The following is a 19,417-nucleotide window of genomic DNA, read 5'->3' on the forward strand; positions in this document are numbered from 1 at the left end:
AGGGTTAAAGCTTTCCTTTGGAAATGACGTAAACACACACACACACACACACACACCCACACACACACAAACACACACACACACACACACACTCATACACAAACATGCACATACACATACACAATTACTCACAGTCTATCCATAAAATTATATTTCCTACAATTTTGACATCAACAGCTGTGCTTGCATGTCATTTGGGCATTTTCACAACTCACTTCAATCCAAGTTTGATGCTGAACACTTTGTGGCATCGATTCGCTTCAATCCAATTTGTCCCAGGAGTCAACAGAAACTTGATAGGTTTTCCATCAAAATTGATTTCCACCCCTTAAAAAATGGAGCTTACACTGCAATGATTACAAAACAAACTTCACATCACTTACGGGGGGGGGGGGGGGGGGGGGGTACTTTCCTTGCCTAGAAACAGGACCCCCCCCCCTGCGCTAGCCTCGCTTCCTGTGCATCAAGAAAATCATCTGCGTTTGGTTGAGTGGCCAAAACATAAAACCTATCTGAGGTGCCAGTGCTTTTCTACATTGTACGTAGAAGAGAACCTCTCATTCCCCCCCCCCAAAAAAAAAATATGCTAAGCAGCCAATGATCTGCGTTCTCCATTCTTTGACACGCGCTACTGCTCTTGCCCTGCAAAGTCACGCTCACGTCTGCCGTTTCCTTGTAAACTTATTTCCTCTGCACTTTCTTCAAGATAAGTAGCAAAGTTTGTTTTTTTTAAATACTGAACGTGTTGATCCTGTTAACTCAATATATTCCACAGAGAGTAAACTACATTTGCAGATCTAACCTCGAATTCTACTTTCAGCATATCATTCCTGTATATTTTCGCTTTTTTTTCTTGTGGATTTCATTTATCAACTTCCTCTGAACGGTCCAAGCAAAAGAGAGAGTTACAAAAGAACTTGATAATTTCACCTCTGAATAATTGTTTCTGAATTTTGGCAGAAGAACCAAATCAAGTCACAGAATGCTTTGCTGGAAGTTTGTTTTCTTTTTGTGTTGTTGTGGGGTTTTTTTAGCTACTTTTTTGCATCTCATAATTAAGCCCTAAAATCTTTACAGATCTCTAGTCTTCACAGAAATATCAATCAAAGTGTATTCATTTATCTTGACCCCATCACCGCTGTCTTTGAAATGATGAAATACTTCATTATCTTGATTACATTCTGATATGCACCCCCCCCCAAAAAAAAAAAAAAAAAAAAAAAACCACACAAGGAAGGCACTGAGAGGCACAGTAATGACATGTCTGAAATGAAACAAATGATGCTGCCATTGTTTCATCATGTGAAAAGATGGCACCCTAAAGTGTATGAATACCCTAAATATTAACTTTGTGAAATGGAAGAGAATGTAAGCCTCGTGCACCTGAACCCGCACACGGCCAACTGTGCAAGGGTATGGTACCTAGTTACAGCTCGGCATGCCACTACGCACATCATACTTATACTACACACGTATATGCAAATGGTGGATTACTGTATATGCCAAATATTTTGCAAGGTTTTTATTTTCGCGAATTTCGACTCTGATCCCCGATGTGAATGCTACATACGTGTGTACATTTCTCCGTTCAGTAGAGGACTCCACGATCGCGAATTTAACCACTCGGGAAATCGTCGGGAATTCCCGATTCGCGAAAATTTAGACTCGCAAAATATATGGCATATACAGTATGTTGAGAGCTAAAGCAACAGCAGAAAGAACAATCTACGTAAAAATATCCAATTTGTGCAGTCGATGCCTATCGATACTGCCTGTCGACCAGTCTAGCTTCAAGACACATACAATTTTCAGTGTAATTTGGAATATTTTTCTTTATCACTATTATTTTCTACACGTAAAGAGCCTCACATTCTCAATTTTCAGAAAACATTATCAGAACAATGATCTCTAGTGTCACAAAGTCATATATCAAGGTATTGATACACTTTAATGTATTCATGAATTTGTAATGCGGAAGGCCAAATACTTTTCTTCATGACGTCTTTCTATCTCATTTATTCTTCACCAAGGTAACGATTTATCACAGCCATGTGCTGTTCAAGGGCCACGGAAACTTATCGCTAATTTGCGTTTGATTATATTGCAGGCAAGCCCCTCGACGACTTCATTTTGACTAACGGCAGCCTCCGCAAATGTGATATCTGCCCAAAGTACGCAAGAATGTCTCCTGGTGGCATGTATTCATTAAGTCTTCATGGTTCCTTCCAAGTTAATTTCATCATGTTCTAAGGTCTCCTATGACCTCATTCACTTCTCGTCATGTTGTTTTTGTTCTCCCCATTGTGATTATTCCATTCCTTGCCCCCCCCCCCCCACGTGCATGTGCCATTTTACCCATTCATATGTGTGTGTGCTGCTGATGTTGGTAGCTGTGGGGGGGGGGGGGGGGAGGAGGAGAAGACCAGCATTAAAGATGAGGTCTCCTCTGTGTATTGTGTGTGTGTGTGTGTGTGTGTGTGTGTATGCTTGAGTGTGTGTATTTGCACAAGTCACCGTGTGCAAGCGATGTATGTGAATGTGTCCATGTTTTTAATAAATGAAGATGGCCCCTCATTTTTAGCCCCAGGCAGGGGTCATTTAATATTTGATAGTCGATGTGATCTATATTTAATGTCGGTGCACGACCTGCCCGGGCGCAGGGGAGCGCCGCAATCCAAGCAAATGGCTTTCGACTGAACAAAGCACCGACCTGGGGTGGAAGGGGGACAGAAAAAAAAATCAAACAACAAAAACAACAGAGAATGTGACACAGATGAGAGAATATTGCTCTTTCCCTATCCCAAGGGGAAATATTTTCCATATTCGCGAAGACATATCAAGGAATGGAGGAAAGGGGAGAGGGTAGTGGTGGTGGTGGAGGGGAGGGGGGGTGGAGAGAGAGAGAGTGGGCATTTGCTACAAATATTTCCTCCTCCGCCAAGAGGGGTGTCCTAGATCTTCCTGATTACCAGCCATCCAAAAGTCATCATTGCTCTTTCCTGTTGATACAGACAGGGCAAAGGGCATGCCTTTATTTTGTCTCTTTATGTATAGCTATGGTATTCAGCCCCAGATATAAGCACAGTGCACTATACAGCTGATGGGTCTCAGAATTTTCATGATGAAAACAAACCTGTAAGTAGCCATGTAAACAACACGAAAGGTCAATAAATGGCCTACATGATTTCTTGATATATCACCCACTTCCAACCATTCTAAGTGCAGATAATAAATCTTTGTAAATTTTTCACTAAATTTTTCCACTAAATTGCTTCAGCCATATTGGTACTGAATGTTAGGCTACCAAGTAGTTGTAGTTGAATGTGCTAAAGTGTAACAAGAAAAAAAAAAGAGCTGAAAGGTCTGAGATGAACATGCAATTCCACATATCATAATGTTACATGAAACTGACAGGAAGGTTCATTTTGAATAGAAAATATAAGAGGAAAAGAATGGCAATTGTATACAAATCATACTACAAAACGGTGTTTTGTGAAATGGTCATTCAACAGCCAACTTCCCTAATAAACATCACTGGTCTTATCAAAACTAGGTTACAGAAACATCTATCTCTCGTATTTGTTTACAAAGCTAAAAAAAAAAACCAAGAAAAAAAAAACAACTTCCACTCGTAAGGGCTCTCCCTGGCCAATTACTGACCGGCCCGCCGCCAAAATGCGAGCTTTGCACTGGCCCCCCGATTGATTTTTGTGTCCATTATGATTGGCTAAACCTTGTTACCTGGCACCAGGCGTGAGCAGTATGGAGACTTTTAACATCCAACTTCCTCGTATGCTCTATTTGACCAAACCGGATTACATGGCCTGTCCAAACTCAATAAGGGAAGCTTTTGATTCAATTACACACAAATTTAAGTAGCTCTTGGGAAAAGGGAAAAAAATGTGGTTAAAACAAGCAAAAAGAGTAATGAAATAAGGTAAGGAAGAAAGGAGAATTTAGAAATAGTACTATCTAGAACCACAGGGCTGTGGTATCCTGATATCAATCAATTTACATCAGTACTTAAACCATGACGACATTCAGAACAGTTACTTAAATGAAAGCCAGAAAATGCTCCTTCTTCCATTCATTATCTATTAAGTGATATGATCATAATTGATATGAATATAAGCATTCACGTTTCTACAAGTATATGATGTATAGCAATTTATTCTGAGCTAGAAAATTGTGTATGCATGGAATGAGCATTTGTTGCAACACACTTTCAACACTTTTAAGGCATTTGATGATTTATCAATGTTCTCATTTTGCATTTCACGAGTTCAGCTTCCTCCATCTTCAATTTTTACTTCCCGATCCCAATTCAGCATCAAGAAGCCTGCTTGGCTGATTGCAGTATATTCATCAGCATTGACAAATGAATTCTAAAGGCATAATTGATTGCTGCCTTCTAGTTGTTCCCATTTATTCAGACTAGTTTGAACAAACCCATTCGACCTTCAGTGGATTTTTCTTTCACATCTCTTAAGGAATGGGTCTGCAAACACGGGTGTGCATTCATCAAACAATTATATGCACTGTCAAAAAAAAAAAGAAAGACAAATGTTTGAGAAACAAAAATAAAAGTTGCATATACCCCACATGCTGCTTGCCAATTTCATACATTTATTGCCACCAAATTACACTGGCATTTTTATTGGCCCATTCATCATGTGAAATGGAGATGAGATGGGGCAGAAAAAAGGCATGTATGACTTTTATGAGGATAGGCAACACACTTCGAAGGCAACAAAATACTCACTCTCGGCAAGGCATTACGGCTGCAGTCTCTCTATAAGCCATGGTTTTCCCCATGTGCACTGAGATATTGAGTCTTTACCGTCTCGCATGAGAACTTGCCTGTAAATGTGTTTTGAAAAGTTTCATGTAATTTTTTATCAGTCTGAAAGCAAATTTTGGGTCACTTTCCTCCTGAAAACATCCACCAAATAATGTTCAGCCCAAATTGGTTGGCCAGAGGTGTTTTTTATTTGAATTTGGTCTGACTTTAAGTTTGCTTTGGTAATATCTGAAAAGTTTATACTCACAGATACATTTCCTGAGGAAGAGCTTAGCTGTATCTTTAGTCACTTCCATGAATACAATGTGGTGCACTCTTGGGGTTACATTACATATATGATGTACTCTTGCATGCACATGTAATGGGATCATTGCGTTCGGTTGACTGGCCATACAAGTTTACCACACAACGGTTGCATGGAATGCTGTGTGCGTCTTTGATGCTACTAATCTTGGTGTCTAAAACGCCCTATATCTCTAAACACAATTGGAAACTCATTCCAGAAACGTGATCAAAGACGAGAAAAATTTTCGCTTACAAGAAAAAATGTGCATTCTCGTGGTGTTCCGGCAAATCAATACTTGAACCAGCAGATTTGTTGACATCCATTGCACACTGAAGTTTGTTTGAGATGCCCACTCTAGTCACATCCCCATAGAGTTTTCTACAGAACAACTCCCATGAGACTTAATGTCATGCCATATGAGACTATCTGATCAGATCACTTTCAGGCTCACACTTGTAGGCTCTGAAAGCCATCTGTCTACATCGTGCAGACAATTTCCATCGACATGACTATTTCCTAGGCATTCAATTTCAGGAATTTGTGCTCTAGCTGTTTTTCTTATTTGTAGGATTTCAGTATTCAGAGAGACAAAAAAAAAAATCAAACCTTTGGCAATGAGATTATATGACAATCTCCCCTAGAATTAGAACTCAGCAAGCCTCTTTTCCCATAGGCAAAGAGCTATTTTGAGTGTCACTACTTGAAACACTGTCGCTGACATCATAGCATATCGTCAACGACAGGTTTACTGTTTCTTTAATATGTCTTCTTGCGTAGAGCAAATTAATAGTAACTTGTAACGCAGTAAAGGGCTAATCCCGATTCTCCCCCTTGTCATGAGATATTCTATTTGTACCTCAGAACACATGGACAAGCAGTACAGTTGCCTATGAAAGGGGTGGGAGGAATTCTTGACTTGAGTATGCAAGCGAGCAAGGAAGATTGCCCCCCATCCCCCCCCCCCCCCCCTTTGTCTTTGCGATATTACCCCATTACAAAGGGAAGCCATCTTATTGCTTATTTCCTTTCTAATTGGCTGGGGCTGGCATTTATGCTTTATTCATGACATATTCTCTCTCTCTCTCTCTCTTTCTATCTATCTATCTATCTATCTATCTATCTAACTATCTATCTACCTACCTACAATCTCTTTCTCTCTCCATCACGCACTCATACATACATCTGTTTGTTTCAAAAGGCACCTTCCTCCATGGGCCTCCGTCTATGATAGCGCTTCATAACATAACACCAGAAGGTGATAGATCGCAAGGCCATTTCACAAGGATGTCCCACAATGCACTGACCATCAAACACCTTGTGCCCCTCCTGCCCAATTTCTGCCTTCGCACCACGGGCAATGCATTCTTAAACCTCTCCAGCATGGACCGGACTAACAACAAATGAATTTTAACACTCAGCTATATCCTTCTGCACGTACATATACTATTGAGCAAAGTGGAATTCATGACCACAGAATCAAGAACACCCCGTTATCCCAAGGAACACTGTAATAACAATAATAATAATACTAATAATAGTGGCCTCTTATAAAGCGCTGAAGTCCATCAATAATGATGCTCATGGCGCTCTTACATATGAAATAGCAAATGAAATACAAACAAAAACAAGATGCTTACTATACATAACGAAATCAATCTCAGAACATAAGAAAAACCTGTACTGACACATGGATACAGTTGACCTTCAATAAGGGATTATGTTCATGCTTTTTAACCATAACTTGTCAAATAATAAACTAATATTGGAATTTTCATAATTTCCGACCCCAGTCAACCTTTTCCCCCTTTTGAATGATCAAGAGTTGATAATTCAAGTTTGAAGGCACTACAATGTAATGACCTTCATCTAGACTACTGTGATACACTAAGGATTACACAGGATTATGTTCTTAAAAATAACACTTGCTCATAATATCTGTATGGAATGGTTAACAGAGCTGTGGACAACAGGTACAAGGTAGTAGAAAAGAGTGCTGAAAGGATTGAGGCCCTATGAGATAGTTGATGAGCATGTATGCACAATGTATGCTGTGTCTATGCATATATGTGTGTATATGTGTGTCTGAGTGCATCTACGCACTCCAGGCAGAATTCAGGACGTAGAACAAGATGAATTTGGGTTTATACTCAAAAGCTACTAAAACTGTGGTATTGTAGAGATGGGACATGAAAATGTCTAAATAAACACAGGTTTAAAAGACATAGGCCACTCGTTGAATTATGAACATGTGATAAATTGAAAGCAGGAAAGGAGGAAGAGAGGGGAATCAGACAGTCACTGTAATTCCACATCAAATATTGAGGGAGAAGCATGAACCTGTACATTTCCTACTTCGCTAGAGTACGCACTAGCTGTCATCACACCCCAAGGCACAACTTTCTAATAGGCCATTTGACCAAATTGGTTCCGTGTAGAAAGGATGCGTAGCCAGCCGAACATACATTAGCCACTATCTCTCCTTGCAGGCAAAGTGCTCCACTTTCACTTCTTTTATCTTTTATTTTTTGGTTGTCGTCTTCTTTAGATCTGCCTCTTTTGCCCTCTTTTTTGCTCCTTTGGTCATCTGTTTGTGGATATTCTGCTGTCCCATATGGCATGGCCCAAGTCATATCAGCGATTCTTCTCACCATGGACAAAAAAAATTGAACTTTCGTTCTGACCTGGTATCGTGGCGCCATTTTAGCTTCGCGGAAAGGTCACCCTACAGATCTCTATTATTCAACTGCTCGCTACATCATGTGGCAGAAGTGTAGTATGCTTGACTGCATGAATGTGTATGTGTTCATGTATATGTGCGTGTGTTTGTTTGTAAATATTACGCATTTGTGTGTAATTCCTCTCTGTTTTGCCTATTGCTGTGTCTATATGAGCCTTTGTGTGGTGTGTGTCTTGAGGTTTTATAATTCACATTCCTGACCAGTGTCTGACACTACAAAATCATAGCATCACTACACAGCTCAGTTTGTCAACACACCCATTATGATATATATATACACGCTTATACAAAAGTTCTGAATGGGTGGTGGATTCTCAGACCAGACTTTTCTAGTTTTCTCACAGAATAATGCTCACTGTAAGTGGTTCTACCAGGTGTGTCAAAAGTATCTATGAGGGGAGCATGAGATATATATCCCATGGTTACTTTCCTTTGTCTCTTAACATCTCTACCTCTCTTCCTGTCTCCCAGCAATGTTTCCTTAGAGATTTCAACATAAAATGGAGTCAGGCCAGGAGTTGTAGACAGGGGTATTCTCAGAAAATGGGAGATTATGTGGGAAACATATCATTGTTGTCTTTGTTTCCTATGTTGCCCTTTCTTTAATCGATTAAAAGATCTTAATAACACTCCTTCTTGGATCTATACAGTGTACATGCCATAAAGCCATAAGATGTCATTTAACTGAAACTGAAATGGAACATTATGTTGTCAGAGGGATCATTTTAATGGGGGAAGGGGGGGGGGGGGGCAAGTGTATACCTCCCCCACCCTATGAGAACCCCCTTGAGGGGTGCCTTGCTAATAGGATACCACTCGTCATTAAACAGCCAGGGTCTCTTCACTGTTGCCACAGGACGGCAATCCCAAGCAAGACTGCACCGTGCACCATGCATCTATGCATAATTGCAGTGCAGAGCTCGAGAACATGCATGTCACATCTGGGCATTTTGCAGACTCAATAGATCATCATTTAAGCAGGAAGAGCAAAAAAAAAAAAAGTTACTGCTTTGATTGCCATACAATTGCTCTGCAATATACAACTCTAAATACCCTATGAAGTTTAAGGATGGAGATAGTAAGAGGGTATTGCCTTATAGGTTTTGGTGGAAATACCACAAGATTACTAGTACACAGTTTACAAAACAGGTGGTGGCAATCATATTTCTGAAATGCCTTTTGAAATCATTTTAGAGTTGGAGGTACAGACACAAGATGGGTGTCCTTACCTTCACTACTAGAATTGACATTCCACACAAACACTTTAACACAAATTCTAATGGTTTGCCTATTAAATATTATCATTAGTAGTACTAGTCAGATATTTGGAAATGCTATACATAGTACAAATACATCACAATACTTACAAAAATATATGTAAAATGTCAAACTCTTGATACACTTGCATGCAAGGGTATGTGTGTATATATGATCATAACATATTGCACAAAGTGAAAAACACCCTGAATAGGGGTTTCCCCTCCTCAATCATGTTACAGATGTAGACCAAACAGTTCAGATTTCATACCCAGCATTCAACAAAACAAATTTGGAAAATTCCTTCAGACCCATATATGGTTAAATTAGATTTAATGAATTAATGTTTGGGAGAAAAGTAATTCATATTTGCATTTGGAATTACAAAATAAAAAATATTCATTAGCAAGAAATATGTACAGAGATACATTGACAAATTTGTTCTTTGTTCTGGGTGTAGTTTTGTGTGTGGGTTTGCACGTATGTGTCTTTTCAGAAAAAAAAAAACACAGAACATGGCTTTCAATTTATCTAAAGGAAGCAAAAAATTAAAAGAAATTGGAAAAACAATGGTGGGTAAAGGATTTGAAAGAAACAATGTTAGACCACTGTTGTAGTTTCAAGACAAAATGTTCGCACGCATGACAGAACTCAAATATGAACATTACAAAGTCCACAGTTAGAGTTCAGAGAAAAAAAAAAATCCCTGGCTAGTCTATAACAGCAACCTTTGCTTGTACAAATCCATTTCTATCTTTGATTGCTTTCTTGCTTGCAGCGATATAGAGAGGAGAGTCAGTTTTGACTTGCATTGCTCAAGAAGACAGTGTGTACCATCTCACAGACTTAGCTGCTAAATCACATTTTCTAATTACACCCCCAATAGCAACCACTGCCTTAACTTGATAACAAACCACAAATGAACATAAACAAAGTGTCTCAGTTTTTCATTCAGCACATTCCTTCCCTCCCCCTTCTCTCTATCACTCCATCTCTCTCTCTCTCACTATCTATCTGTTTTTCTATCTCCATCTTTCTCGACGTGTATATTTCCTCTCTCTCTTTTTCTCTATCTCTCCATACCTGTCTCTGTTCATACCTATGTACCATTTCCATTTCGATCTTGTGCCGTAGATCAAGTGACATCAATTCTGAGGGTGATAAGGAGAGGGGGGTGGGATGGGGTGGGATGGAGGGTTAGAGAACAAATGAAAAGTGAGAGCAGGCAGACAAATTGCCACTCTGAGGGAGATCCGGGTCAATCAACCTCCTCATCTGCCTGCCATTACATCTCCTGAATTGTGTTATAATGAGCCCCAGTTTGCGACATAGTGGCAGGGGGCACGCTCAAAGTTGTGAAAGGGGGGAGGGGCCACGTGATGTCGTCTCTCTGTTTTGACTTCTCAGCATTTTTAAATGTCCTCACTTGTTTTAGCATGAAAAGAGGTGGACAGATCCGAGCTTCACATAGGCAATGTTCGCTTTTGAAGCTGGCATGCAAAGCTAGTATTGAAATTCCATTCTTTTCAGAGAAGAGAAATTTTATTTCCCTCCCCCCCCCCCAAAAAAAAAAGGTGTTTACAAGGTGTTTATAATTATTGTTGTACACAAGTCAGTCAATATGATTAGCAATAGTTGAATATGTGATGATTTAACTTCAGACTCACACTCAAAATCTCCAGTTTAATGTGATTTTGTTTATCATCCTTCCATCCTATCTTATTCTCATGTGTACGAGTGGCAATTTCAAAATGCATCGGGTGGTGGCTGTATCCTGTAAAAACGCACACCCACCCACACATGTAATCACGCAGGAAATAACAAAAGAGCAGTACGTGCCCCTTGTACATTGTATCTCCTCAAACATGAGGACTGCACACAACCTTGCCTGCCCCTGGCTGCCAGACAGTCATGCGTGAACTTGGGATGAAAAATAGAAATATGCTTTTAACTTGATGGGTATACCATTTGCACTGGACTCAGATAGCATTGACTTTCACTCCTGGTCTCTCTCTCCCTCCCTCCCTTCCCCACCCTCTATGGAGCCTTCCATGCCATGCTAGCTTTGGTAGATATGAAACAAGTATAGTGACCCAAGGGGGGAGACAGATGATTAAATGAATTCCTACATCACATGATCTAAAAACCATGCACACACACACACACACATACACACACACACAAACACACACACACACACATGCACACACATGTACACACATGCACCTACTATGGCCTAATGGGCATGTGGTGTAGGTATGCTCAGGCACACACATTTTGAATATACATTAAACATAATTATATTTATATATGTACGTGTAGGAATGAATGAAGCACGCTGGTACATCCAATGACATTGCTTCTACTGCACTTTAACCCGTTGAGGATGAGTCCTAAGTATACTCGGGCAGGGGTCTATGGTAAATGCATGTTACAGCAAAACCAGTTCGTCCTCAACGGGTTAATTGCCAAGCTTTCAGCCTTTCCTGGCCTTGCTCACTGCTGTATGAAGTTTGACAACATACAAAATCATGATAAGTGGGAATCTCAACATGAATTAATGATACACTACATAATTTGAATTATGGATAAATGTACATAGATAGGTATATTGTAATACATACAAAATTGCAGATAATCAACGTAGGCCTAATAATGTAAGAGTGTGAGGATGCAATTTGATATACCAGCCTACCTCATTCATTCATACATTTATACACTCGACATCCAACTTTCAATTAAAAGATGTTGTAACATCTTACACTTACATAATATATCTATATTTGAAGAGTTTGTTTGCAAAAACCGATAAGTCCATATTTGCCAAATGGAGATATTTGCGATTAAAGGTAAAGAAAAATAAAGAGAATAATAAGAAAATTTTTGCTCCTTTGACTATAACTTCAAAAATGTACCTTTATATGTAGTAACAAATATATCATTTAAAAGTTATTATTTTGTACTTTATGACAGAGACCTTACTTCAAAATCTTCAAAAATGGACTTACGGTTTTTGTGAACAAACTCTTCATTTATCATGTAATTATTCTTACACAGCCAAAATTATGACAACTGGCTCTACATGCTACAATTGCTCTTCACCTCAAAAAGAAAAGGATAAAAGAGGTGATAAATATTTGTTTCAGTATCAAATGATTGTGTCATTACACAATCATAATGGTAATTACTCATTTCATTTTCATTTTCTACTGTAAACTAAGGGCAGTCAGTTGAGCACAGGAAAAAAAATACATTTTCTGTTTCAATGTGAGACATGGGAAGGGTGAAGAGGAATTAATAAACCGAGTACTCTACCACAAGGAATCCATACTGCAAGGTGGAGGAGCTACAGGTGGATGATTAGTTAGAATCATATTGGTTGACAGATAAACACTACTGTGAGATAATCAACACATCCATCACTAGTTCACCAAAAAAAAAAACATTGAACAGAAGCCTACCTTTTGGTTTGGGATTCTTCTGCATAGCTTTGGCCGTCGACTTAAGCGCCGACTTGAGTATCTGGTGGGGGCTCTTTCGCTCCTCGCATCGAGGGGAAGACAGGGGTGGACCACCATCAACCTCTACCCCTTGGCCATCCTGCGACAGCGATAGCTGCATGGGCGACTTTTTGCGCCTCTTGAGAAGCGGGGTGACCGAGCGCGCCTTGTGCATGGACCCCGAGGAACCCGTGGAGCGCCTGAGGGGGTTGGGAACCACGTTTCCGTGCGCCCCGCCATCCTCAGCGGACCCCTGGGAGTTACAGTGGGAGGTCTTCATGGAGCAGTCTCCAGAGAGACCGCTACTGGAGGAGAGGACCGAGTTCTCCCCGCGAACGTCGCTGCTCGCATCCACGCTCCAGTTCTCCACACTCAGGGTGTTCTGCGTCTCCACTTTTACCTCGACGCAGTCCCCGTGCACCATGCTGGCCGACTGCTTGGCACCGTTGATCTGCGGATGGGGTAAACATTTAGACATGACTGTGAAGCGAGGGGGTCCCAGGGACTCTGTGCTGGAGTGGGAGCTGGTCTCCTTTGACTCCGAGTTGAAGTCGCAGGTGTCCAGCTCCCAGATGTCCTCCCCTATCCCATGAGAAAAGTCAGCTGAGGTAATGGAGTCGGGGAAGGAGCTAAGGTGGGAGGTATCACCCTGAGGGTGGAGTACAGGAATTTCTATTGCATCAGAGAAGCAGGAGGGCTCGTCGTAGCCCATGCTGTGACATGTGGAAGCCTTGCTGGGAACCCAACTGTAGAGGGAGCTGTCTCTGCCATCCACCTTGAAGTCTCGGGTCGAGGAGTGCGAGTCCTCGCCATTGAAGAGTCTGTGGAGGTGAGAACTGATGTCTTGTTGCCCTGGGTTGGAAGACAAGACGTCGATACCCTCTGAGAGAGGGTTCTGGTATCCGTTTGGTTCTGACATGACGCGATGGGCCCAGCCGGGTCGCTTGGGCTTTATCCGAGAGCTGGTGGAAGCCTCTGCTGGAATGTCGTCGTCTCTCGCCGAGACGTATCTGACTTCTGGGGCACCCGCCGAGACGCTATTCCCTAAACGGCCTTCATTGGCAGCTTCCCCATCATTAACACCCTGAGAAATGCAATAAAAGCTTGGCATCGGCGACTCCAGCCTGGGCTGGTTCTCATTATCATCTGAGTACTCCTGAGAAAAGCCTGTGTGCAACTGGTTAATGACGTTTGCCTCACTTAGTTCACTGACGGCATGGAGCTCCTTCAATTTCTGCTCCAAGATAGCTAGTTGCTTCTGCAGTTCCGAGACCTTGGCCAAAGACACTGCTTGCTGGGTAGCGAGCGTCACCTGGACGGCGTGTGCCCCACCCCTGTGGTACCCCCTCTCCTGGGGCCACGTGTTCTGCCACTTGTTAGCTGTGATCTCCACTTCTGATTGGATGGCAGCTAAAGGGGCACGGTTACGCAGGGGCTGCCGCTGGAATGCACCGGTCTGGGAAATGTCGCCTGTGGCCATTTCCTCGCCCCGACTCGACGTTGCACCCGGGCGCACTGATGACGGCTGCTGCGTGCATGAGGCGTCAAATCCGACGCCTCGGCCCTTGCTGCGTTTGGCCTCATGAGCCATCATTTCCATCCTAGCGCTGTGTGCTATCCAGCCACCGTAGTGCAACACTCCACACTGACAAACACATAGCCCATTTAGCATCCAATAGTAGCATGACACTCCAAAATGCACTGAACACGATACAATGATCCGCTGGTGGGGAGGTGAAGAGAGCAGATCAAAAAATAAAGAGCCTGCCTTAGCATCCCATCTCACAACATGAATACACTCCGAATATTATCCAAGGCTGCCTCCTCTCACACTGCTTCAGACCACATTTACTCTCTGCGGCTCTCCTTCCACGCGCTATATCTCCTGACAACTCGCCGTGTAATAGATAAGCCAGACCTTTCCAAAAAATGAAGCTAAACGGATCCGTCTTTCACCGAGCTGCCCCGGCAGGTAGAGAGGAGAGGAGAGGGGAAAAAAAAGAGGAGAAAAAACACCGGCTAACAGGCTGCTGTCTCCAAGCATCTCTCCCAGTCGCACTTTCCCCTCCCGCGTCAACCCTAATTCTCTCCCGTACTGGGTGCCCTTGCCCGACTGATGCCGCTTAAAAAGAGTGGTGCTAAAATGCCTTGCTGAGCTTGTCGTGGCCACTGTCCAGTGTGACTGCTGTCTAATTGGCTACCAAAATGGGTTTGCTCTCTATTCAGGTGAAGCTTGACTCACAGTGCCAAAATGGTGTAAATCAGTCATGGAAGCTAAATAATGGTGATATTTCCAAAATATGAGGGGGGAGGAGAGCACGGGAAATGTGTGGGCTGTGATCTAGAGACACCCATGTTGGTATTTACCCGAGTGGAAACCTAATTATCATTAACGACAAAAAAAAAAAATCAATGTCCCACAACTGGTGGCTAGAAAAGGAAAATGGCTTATGACCATGGCAGCCATATGCTAAGCTACACCATGGTATTTCTCATGTTTCTCAAGCAATTAGACTGCCACAAATAGACTAAAAAAAATTATACCAAATATCTCAAGTGTACAATGCAGAGCATTAAACTTCCAGGCAGAGTTATACATGTTTTGTAAATTTCCAGTGTGGATTTATTTGTTTATTTGTATGCAAGAGCCTTTCAGAAAAAAAAAAGCAACATATGCACACATCATCCATAATGTATATGTTAATTTGTATATTAGAGCTCTTCAGGGAAAAAAATATATATATATATAATTTTTTTCCCTGAAGAGCTCTAATCTACATTGTCTCAACTATATATATGTATATATATATATATATATATATATATATATATATAATTATATATATATATATATATATATATATATATATATACATATATTCATATATACAACATATTATGCATACATCAGCCATAATGTATGTGTCTTTTTGGATGTAAGAGCCTTCAGAAAAAAATATGACATATGTGAATACAACAGCCATAATATATGACAGGATGAAAATGTGTGTTTTTTCCAACTGCCCATAAACATTGTCAGTTACCTATACACCCTTCTCTTGGTGAATCTGCTTCATAATTTTCCCTCTCTATCTCTCCTCTTTTCCCATATGGGAGCTGTGTTTCGGTTTCTAACAGTGTATGTGTTAAATCGCATGCTCAATCTAGCTTTACATAATTATCTCTATCTATCTATCTCTCTCTCTCTCTCTCTAACTCTCCATCCCTCTATCCATTTGCTCTCTGCTTACCCCCCCCCCCCCCCCCCCCCCCCGATTCTAATGGAACCCCAAAAGCTCTGGACACAGTATTGATCGGTCAATAATTGCATTTGCATCAGAAAGAAACATCTTCTGGGATGGGGCCCATGTATGTCTAGCCTCTAAACATAACAACGGAGAGTATGGTCATAGGCCTGTAATTAGGACAGTTGTAATTTCCGCGTGCCTTGTCAATAGCGACTGTTTTTGCGTGCTGGTGTCATCGATAATGGAAAGAATTTATGGTCTCCGGCAGGCGTGACGTCTGCCATGCTTCATGCTGTTACATTCTTCTGTGCTTGATCCTCTTAAAAGAGCATGCTTTGTGGACACACCAAATTTTCTAGTCCATCCCTTTAATTTGCCTGATGATCAGTCAACAATGTTGTTTTATCATACAGAATGGTGGCTAAAGGGTGCTGAGTCATGTCGTGCATGCACGTAAAATGCTTAAACTGATTTCTCTACGGTCTGTAAAGGAAAGAGATACAAAAATTAAATCAACCAGTACAAATAACACATTGATGGCTGATGTCATGTTTCAATTCCTGGCTAAATTGGCATCTTTAGTAGTCTCTTCAGTCCGTGGCAACACCAATGTCAGTACCTTCCCATTTTGATCAAATTGCGAGAAGGCAGTGCGAGAAAAAAAAGTCTACAATTAGTATCTTTTTTTAATTCACCATACAGCATGCCTATGTTCCACAAAGATATGTTGCACATTTAACATGCAACTGAATTCAATCTAATTGAGCTTTTATTTTGGAAAATCCCAAACATTCTGCTTTGCATGAAGAAAAAAAAAACCAAACAAACCAAGAGGCCTCCACAAGTGTAACACATGTATATAAAATTCATGTACTTAAGACCCCTCCCAAACTGAAGCTCAGCAGATGAAGAGACATGCATGTATATTAACGTATGTGTAGCATGGCTATGAACAAAGAACAAGTACATAAAAGACACAGGCGATGATTCCATTGGAAGCACTTTGGTTAATTAGCGTCAGTAAGTAGCAGCTCCCTTGATGGGGAAAAATATTAAATTTGCATATTGTCCTTTGTGTCAAGGACCATCAAAAGGAAAGATCGATATATGATCCAGGCTGGAATACAGGGAAGGGAAAGAACTGACTGAACAAAAAAGACTCTGTGTAGATATTAGTCATAACTATTATTCAACTGTCACTTTTCAACTGTTTTTCCTTCTTCTATGTGAGTTCGTAGATTTCACTTCACTTCACTGATAGTCCAATCTCTTGACACAGATGAGCGTAAAAATGGGAAAAATTGTATTTGAACATAATATCCCCTTTTCAGTAAGCATGTAGGGCAGAAAGCATGGAATGTTCATGCCTTATTACATGTCCTTCACACTCAATGTTAGCATGTCCATTACTTTACAGCACAAATGATAATTTCACTCCACAAACAACCTTGCTTTAAAGAAAAAAAGAGACAATTAATGGAATAAAACAACATACACTGAGTGTATGACATTTTTGTTGTTGTTGTCAGTACTCATTATTTTGGAGCTTGAGCATCTTATAACTAAGGATTGCTCCTTTTGGATTCCCATTTTCTTCAATATCATTTTCCCAAAGCATTTTGTGATATTGCCAACAATCACTTAGCTGACAAATGGTATACTCACTGTTAAATAGGAATCTTACCTTGCTCCTGATGCAACTGCATAAAAAAAGACATTCTCTATCATGTAATTTTCTTACTGCAGCTTTGATCAATTTTCTACAGAAGGTAGACTTAGTTTTGGTACAAGCAAGTAACAAAAAGTTGACAGATATTCCTATCAGTTTCTGTGAAGCTGTCATGAGGTAAATTCTCGAAACCAAGAGGCTTATTAGGTATGGGAGTGATAGAAATAAAGAAAAATAAATTAAAACTTGGAAAACAAATGCCTATTTTTTTGATTGTGCAAAAATTGTTATTATCTGTTTAACCTTTCCACGGTGAAATTCTCAAATGGCACTGCCATAACACATGCAACAGTCTTGCCTCTGGAAATTATGGGGTCAAAAGGTTTTTCTTCAGACTAACCATGGTAATAAAGTGGAGAAGGCTATAGTTGAATAGAAAAGATATGAAATTTACGACAAAAAATATGTATATATTTTTTCCGAAAACCATTGAATAAAGGTCTTCTGTCAGATTGGTTGCACACATGACTCTTACAGTCACTGCACAATATCAAATGAATAAAACAGGCTTTTTTCTAAAATTCATAATTGCCAAGTCAATTACAAGAGGATAATTTCTGTGACATGAATCTCCCAGAAGTTGATCTATAGGCTGATATGCTGCTGAAGGACAAAGAAAATAATTAGAATATATTATGTGATAACCTTAATGATATCTTCAAAACTATTTCTTATTATGTAGCTAGTGCAGCACCACTGAAAAGATGTAACTTTCCTCGAGTTGATGATGAGCCTACTAAGAAAAATAAACAAATAAAAGCTTTGAAAATGGTGTGTATTTGTTTTTGCATTCATATACGATATATATATATATCATACATGTATAAATAGAATGCTGCTCTGCTATCCCATTGCACTAGGGAAGAGGGTACATTATGTATCAAATATAATGGAAAATTACACTCTCTCAGAGACAGGGTAATACATACAATCTTTAAGTGCTCTTTCCCAAGGTACATTCATTAGCTTACTGCTAGTTTGACAGAATTATTCAGCACCAAATCCAGCCATGCGGCAAATACAATTCCCACGGTGTGAAATCAGAGGGAGCAAGCAGTAGAGAAAGAGGGGGAATTTTTTGGTTTCTGTCTCAACCTCCTTGGCGACACGACACAAGTTCTACCACCAGAGGGGGCTACATCACTGAGCGTTTCCTGCAGGATTGGCATAACTCGTGCAGATTACAGCAGGCATGGGCTCAATCGATGCTTTGCCCAACAGCTCTTGTGAGCAGCCCTGGAGGTGCAGTACTTAAACAGGTGTGAGTGTGTGTGTGTGTGTGTGTGTGTGTGTGTGCTTGCATATCTCTCTTGTGGCTGTGTGTTAGAGGGCCTGCATATTGCGGAATTCTTATGCTTGAAAAGATTGTGCAAAGACTTCACTACTGCAACACCTCCCTCTCTTGTCAAACTGAAGGACAGCTTTGGGGAGATGAGAGTAGTTATGACACCAAGAGTTCTGTTTGGCTGTTGTCTCTGAATTTATTTGAGTGACATGAATTCATCAGCAGTGTAAACATTGCGGAGAGAAGATTAAAGAAAATCACACATTGGAATTTTCTTATAAGTACGCATTATTTAGAGAACTTGACTAACAGGAGAGACAAAATGGTGTACAAAAACAGTGAAAGCTCATTTTCAGGTCACATTCTGATGAGTTCAATTTTCCATCCTTTATATACATTTCTGGGTTGGGAACATCTGAATTTGAGAAGTGGCAATCATTTAAAAGCCGAGAATCTCCTCTTTTAAAACTTGGCCTTACTTCAAAAAAATTATCAGGTGACCTTTTGGTTGGTTTTCTGAGATACAAGGTAACAAATAGGATGAATAAAAAAGGGAAGAAAAGAGAGGCTGCTC

The 19,417-nt window shown here is 40.5% G+C and overlaps 1 protein-coding gene across 1 annotated transcript in view; it reads right to left on the bottom strand.

Annotated features, from left to right (window-relative positions):
• Positions 1-19,417, bottom strand: part of LOC139715700 (Kv channel-interacting protein 4-like) — a 374,395-nt gene that overhangs the window by 315,566 nt on the left and 39,412 nt on the right. The gene's annotated exons all lie outside the window — the stretch shown is intronic.

This window comes from Diadema antillarum, unplaced genomic scaffold (assembly GCF_040938485.1).
Source record: "Diadema antillarum isolate AM-2024a unplaced genomic scaffold, OU_Dant_1.0 scf00000053, whole genome shotgun sequence".
NCBI lineage: Eukaryota > Metazoa > Echinodermata > Echinoidea > Diadematoida > Diadematidae > Diadema > Diadema antillarum.